Raw genomic sequence first — 7,436 nt, forward strand, 5'->3', positions numbered from 1 at the left:
GTTTATAAGTATGTTTCCTTCTTAGGCACTTAATTAATATGTTGGATAGTTCCCAGCAAAATGTTCTTATCTGTACATAGATTTCAAAGGAGTCTACCAAAATCCGGCTCTTGAACAGATTAAGGATGATTTGTAAGAGATGAGCACGACTAGCTTTCATGCCTCCATTAGAAAGCGCATTAAGAATTTGTAGGATAAGTCCACATATGAATCGCTGCATGGAGGACTCAATGGACACAGCCACAAAAGCCACCGAGGCTTGACCGTCCGTCCATTATAAAGATAGCCTCGATGAAAATGAAGTAAAGGGATCTCTGAATATGCATGCAGTTTGAAAGAACAAAAACTCGTCTATAAAATGACAAAATTCCCTCGATAAGTAAAAAAAAAGATAAATAAACAAGAATCTAGACACGACGACTCACAAATTCCTTAAAATGTGTTTTGATATTCCTTTACACGATGACGTCACAAGTTGGTTGAGTAGTCAACTGATTCACAATCACCTTAGAGGTTCGTCGCATACTGACAAGTATATAACAGAAACAGTGCCAAATAGTTGTCTTTTCAATTAATTTTTGCTGTTGGAGCAGTGAATTGTTTAATTATACAGCTCATCTGACAAAACCAGGTGGTCTTTCAACACAACAACACTGACAACATAACCTGCAGCATTGAATTAAATCCTGCTTGTAAATATCCAGCGCTGCTTCTAGAAAGAACTTTTATAAATGAAATTTGACCAACTTGCATAACTTCCTGCATAAGGCAACGCCCCCGACCTGCGTGATTACGATATTGTCAGAGGTTTACAACTTTACTGTGTTGTAACCAGGCAACATTTCAATTTTTTTCTATCTATTTTTTTATGATGGCTATAATGCAGAAATTTAATATTTCTGGCATTAAAGCTTAAGATCTTTTATTTTGTGTTTTGGTACAGAAAAATTTGTTTTGTTGGACAGGTAGTTATTACGCTTAAATATTAATTTGTGAAGGTAGCCCTGTAAGTTGTCAGCGATGATCCATATTTTGATGAGAGAGAGAGAGAGGAGAGAGAGAGAGAGAGAGAGGAGAGAGAGAGAGAGAGAGAGAGAGAGAGAGAGAGAGGAGAGAGAGAGAGAGAGAGCAGGGGAATAGAATAAAACAAAGGTAGTCAGAATTAATTTGCTCAATAACAAATTGGTCGCTCTCATCCCCTGCATCACCAGCCTGGCCCCTCCTCAGGTAACACCGGGACACACCCCTTGCCCTCTTGTCTGTCCGTGCCACACTCGCCCTCTGTCCTCGGCGCTCCTCGGCGACACTCCAGGTAATGACTATGTGCGGGTCAACACGCCACCACTCTTTCCCCTGCACCATCACAAGGACTGCTGTTCCATACTGCGATTTTTCCTCTCCAAGTAGACAAGATATTATCACAGAACAAATAGACGGCAATACTGTTGAATAACTCAGGAACGGGAGTCATTATCTAGGCGCGGCTTTTTATTCCCGCATGAAGAGATTTCCATATAGGGTCTCCATTTTCCACACTACCTTTGCCACTACTATTACTACTGCTGGTACTGATGACGCTGCCGTTATTACTGCTGATATTTTTACTACTACTACTACTACTACTACTACTAGTACTACTACTACTGCTCTTGTTCTTTTCTACTGCTCCTGTTGCTGCTATTGCTGCTGTTGATGATAAAGCCGTTGCCATTGTTGCAAGTATGACCTTTGCAGTCTTTGTATGATGGGATTATACGTGTGCGTCTGTGTGTGTGTGTGTGTGTGTAATATATATATATATATATATATATATATATATATATATATATATATATATATATATATATATATATATATATAATATATATATATATATATATATATATATATATATATATATATATAAACCTTTATAAATCTACTGCAGCACAACGACCTCTACCTCTTCCATGAGTCACGGGACTGTGCCAATCTCTGCTACGTTTTGCCTGCAGCCTTTTCAATTTCACCCTCCCACCGTCCTGTCTGATCTCTCTCTTTACTTTGCGACATATACCTATGCGTGTGCGTTTGTTTCTCATATATATATATATATATATATATATATATATATATATATATATATATATATATATATATATATATATATATATATATATATTATATATATATATATTATAATATATATATATATATAATACCACACACACACACACACACACACACACACACACACACACGATGAAACAGTTTCTTTGCCAGCACAGGTGTGGTGTGATATCGACCAGTGATTCCCCTCAAGGACAGACTACCTGGTATAAAATTTTCATGCTATCACTAATGACAGACACTCAAAGTAGTCAGTTTCTTCGTTTTTTTTTTTTTTTTCTTTTTATTATATTCTTATTCTTGTTAGTTTACTATTTTTCACATTATCATCATTATCATCAACATTTCAACTACCACCAGGATCACCACCACCTGCACCAAAACTAGCATTACCAGGAAGCAAACAAAATGACACCCAGGAGAACCTCAAAACAACCACTCGCACTCACTAAACCATGCTTCGCGGCCTCACGGCTTGTGCTACATGGTTTTGAAAAATCGCAGCATTCAACACATAAGTGGCTGCATAATTGAAATACAAAGGAATGAATGTAGGTCACACTTTTGATATTCCTTTAATACTATCAAAACATATGTTCTTAGTGTCGTTGTTTTTAGATCAGCCTTCGTATTTGGCCACCAAGAACGACAGGTGTTCCACGCGCAAGTGTTTAGACCTACGTCAGCGAGTAGAACCATAACTGAAGAGCAGGTGTGTGTGTGTGTGTGTGTGTGTGTGTGTGTGTGTGTGTGTGTGTGTGTGTGTGTGTGTGTGTGTGTGTGTGTGTGTGTGTGTGTATGCGCGCGTGCGCGCGCGCGCGCGCTTGTGTTGTCGTTGATGTTGTTGAGAGTACACACAGTAGTACAAAGCATGGCACAGGTAATGAAGAGGGTACACAAAGGGGGCTGGTGTTTGGGAGGCAGAGAGGGAGGGAGAGCGAGGATTGTCGAGTTGGTTAATGACATTTACTGTTCTTTTAGCGGTCAGCGTGGGGTTCCCGGAGCTGTGGTATTAGCTCACTATGCTTGTCTAAGGTTGTTTGTAGTCATGGTTCCACACACACACACACACACACACACACACACACACACACACACACACACACACACACACACACACACACACCTGTCACTGTCCAAGGACAGCCTCTCTGCATTCAATACAGCTGCACAACACCTGAGCTGCTCCAGGTGTGACTCCTCTCCCTCCTTTGTTCATAAACCTCCCATACACCTCCTTATACGTGGTTCCTCGTGTACGGTGCGCAGCCATGTTTCTTCTACGATATGCCAAAGCCGCCCAATAACTCTGCAGGCATTATTTATCTCGTAACAATGAGTTTCCTTTTTTTTTTTTCTCAATGTTTTGTGCTCTCTCTCTCTCTCTCTCTCTCTCTCTCTCTCTCCTCTCTCTCTCTCTCCTCTCTCTCTCTCCTCTCTCTCTCTCTCTCTCTCTCTCTCTCTCCTCTCTCTCGTTATGCTGACACACAAAGAAGCACATGCGCCCAAGCGACACAAAACACACGCACGTGTACACACACACACACACACACACACACACACACACACACACACACACACACACACACACACACACACACACGCGCGCGCGCACTTGTACATCTACATGTAGATATATTATTACAAAGCAAATATACATATGTTATTAAATAACAATCACATGCATGTGTGTGTGTGTGTGTGTGTTTGTACTCTTTTGCACCACCACCGCTTGCATAACCACCACCACCCCACCACCACCACCACCATCACCACTACCTTCTGTCGTGTTCATCTTGGCAAGGTAAGAATGGAAATCAAGTAATGAATATAATTTTTTGCCTTGATAAAATGGTCACACAACATTATGAGCAGCTGTGCATAGATCCGTGTAGACTAAACAGATTAGACACGTGGATGTGATCTGTAGCTGGATATACGTAGTAGTTTTACACAGGAAACTGCTACGTATAGGTCTGATGGCTTGTCGGAGCTTTCCTTGTTTCATGCTTTTTATGTTGTCAGTCAATGCCAACCTCAACCAGCTTTGCCATCCAGTTATACCCACATACTTATAGTACTAAGAGTGTCCTTTACTGTGAGATACGTCCCTGCTAATACAAGAACATAAAAATAAATAAATAAATAAATAAATAAATAAAGGAAGGTGTAAGACACCATCAGACCTACTCGTGGCAGTCCTTGTATGAAAAATATCTACCGATTTCTCTACTACAGCCCCTATTTATATTAAATCTACATGTTTTTACCTTATTTCAACCGCCACGATAGCCACGTAGCACTTTATAGAGCTAGCAAGGCATAATTGACCAGGAAGTACGAAAACTCTAATCCTATTAAATGTGACAAGCACTGCAGGTGTTGTTGATGTAATTGTAAGTAGACACTCACACATCAGGCGACTCACAGGAGCTACTGTTGATTAATTTCGTTTCTTTTCGTGTGCGTGTTGATTTGAATATTAAGGTGAGTTCTTAATTAGTGAGGTGAGGAAGGCAGCCACACCAAAACAAGTTCCCAGCCTGTGATTGCCAGAGGCATTAATGGTGCTCTCTCTCTCTCTCTCTCTCTCTCTCTCTCTCTCTCTCTCTCTCTCTCTCTCTCTCTCTCTCTCTCTCTCTCTCTCGCCACCCCATGCTCTCCCTCACACATCTCCACCTGCACCAGGATTAGTCTTTTCCATCAACGTTTCCCTCCCCTTCGATGCTAAGCAACTTTTTGCTCTGTTTTTACAGTGTCGCCATCACCTCCACTGCAACGCAAGCAAATATATTTTCTTTTCACTGCCTAGCGGGCCTAATGTGAGGCTACCACCACATCCTTGACACATCAGTAACAAAGAGAAAGAGAGATTAATTCGATTTCGTATCATAAATAGTAGAAGACGTGTTCATGTACCTTATCTTTTTCATTTAATAATCAGTAAACTTCCACATCTATCCTGCAGTGCGCACGCCATCCCTGAAAAATAAAGTAAAGTCCGCAGCTGCCGAAGTCCAGGCCACCACATGCACCACATTTTACAGGAATGAAATCAACCAAACGTTGTAGCCCATACGAGGCAACACAGCCTCAGGTGATCGTGAAAACATACGGATAAAAAAAAAAAAAACCTGTAAATGATGAACACTGCGAGATTACTGCTACGGGAGAGCAAGGGGGAGTGGCAGGGGACAGCAGGCAGGCACTAGGCAGGTAGGTTGGCAGGCAGGCAGGCTGGCAGGCAGGCAGGGAAGCGGACAACACAGGTATGATAAAAATCAGAGAGAGAGAGAGAGAGAGAGAGAGAGAGAGAGAGAGAGAGAGAGAGAGAGAGAGAGAGAGAGAGAGAGAGAGAGAGAGAGAGAGAGAGAGAGAGAGAGAGAGAGAGAGAGAGAGAGAGAGAGAGAGAGAGAGAGAGAGAGAGAGAGAGAGAGAGGAAACCGATTGAAATGGACAGGATCAGGAAGGCTTTGTGAATGATTAACAGTAGCGAAGCACCGGCTGGGATTAAGCTTGAGTAGAGAAGTGGGTGGAGGGAGAAGTGAGGGACTTTTCACTCGGTGTGGAGGCCTCGGGAGTCTAAAAGCCGTCGCGCGTAGGAGAAAAGATCAAGACAGAAATAGAAGGAAGAGAGGTAAAAGATGGAGAAGGTTGTTCCTTTCCGCGGATTCAAGTTTGTGAAGGGCCACGCCGCCATTTTGAGAGAATAACGTAGTGAGCAGTGAACACAAAGGAATAAAAGCACCTTTGCACACCAGGTTCCGAGCTGATAGAGAAAGGTCAACACAAAGAATAATATATATATATATATATATATATATATATATATATATATATATATATATATATATATATATATATATATATATATATATATATATATATATAATTATGACGAGGAGAGCTGACATAAATGGCAAAATAATTATAAAAATTCTTACTTCGGCCTTGTAAAAAAAGTCAAAGGTAAAAATATATCAATAACACAACACCTTACCAGACAATATCTATGAAATCCCGGAAAAAAACCAAGGTCATATGTGGAACTCCACTCACTAACCGGTTACTGAGAATAAATAGCTTATTAACCTGCTACATTAGTTTATGTTTCGCTTGTGTTGGCAATGGTGGTGACAGGGGTGGTGAAAAGATGATGGCCTTGGTGGAACCGTGACGAATTTTGGGATTGTTGTCTTCCTGTTTCTTAGGTGTAAAAATTATTTCTCTCTCTCTCTCTTTTTTTTCTTTTTTCTTTTATTTTTACGACATGCATTAAAAAGAAAGAGGGACGTGAAACAGAACACAAAACAAAAAGGATAGACGCATAATTTGCTGCTTTTGTAACGAACTAAAATGAGAGGCAAGTCCATTAGTGATATTGCGGATTACAGAAGAAGATTAGGAGGACTGCAGCTCCCAAACTGGATTGTGTGTGTGTGTGTGTGTGTGTGTGTGTGTGTGTGTGTGTGTGTGTGTGTGTGTGTGTGTGTGTGTGTGTGTTATGTAACATTAGTTGTCATATTGGTGACCTGTTTCTTTTCTGTAATGAATAAGATTTATTATAGTACTGAGTTATGTTGGACTCATAAATTAATATTGTTATGTAATTATTACTGTAAGTGCAAGATGTTGTGGTCAATAAAACTATGAACTATGAACTATGTGTGTGTGTGTGTGTGTTGGCAGAGGGCACCACGTCACGGCCAGCTCTGCAACACTCTTATGCAAATTGAGAAGTATAAACACCAACATCCCGAGCATTACCTTGTGTTGGGTGAGGAGTGGGTTTGCGTCATGTAGCTACGGGTCAATTTGTCTGAGTGTTATGATGTTATTGAACTCTCTTCACAGAGCAACGGACTGTTATGTATATTTCGCAATTATTACATGTGTTTTAATTTCAAGGACGTGTAATAAAAGCTTCCAGTTTCATAATTTATCAATAGTTCTGGTTGCGTGACCCCGGATACAGTTCAAAGTAACATAATAAATAACCACCCTTTCAATTTCTATGCAATCTAGCGCATGTCATAAATATTACATGTACATTTCTGCAATCTGACTCAAAAACTTTTATGATTCTAAGAAAACTCCGTCACACACACTACTTTCCCAGAATTGAAACACACTGGGGAAGGCCATTCGCCTCACTAAGAGGAAAAATGAGCCGATACGAGGAAAACATCAACCATCACTAGGGAGAGAAAAAAAAAAAAAAAAAAGGAGATCTTGGCGGGAAAAACGATCCCACTCAACTCTTCTGTCTGCAAGCAAAGTCGTGTAATTACAGGCAGGTCATGGTTTAGGGATCACTGCAAAGACCG

Source organism: Scylla paramamosain, chromosome 17 (genome assembly GCF_035594125.1).
Source record: "Scylla paramamosain isolate STU-SP2022 chromosome 17, ASM3559412v1, whole genome shotgun sequence".
NCBI lineage: Eukaryota > Metazoa > Arthropoda > Malacostraca > Decapoda > Portunidae > Scylla > Scylla paramamosain.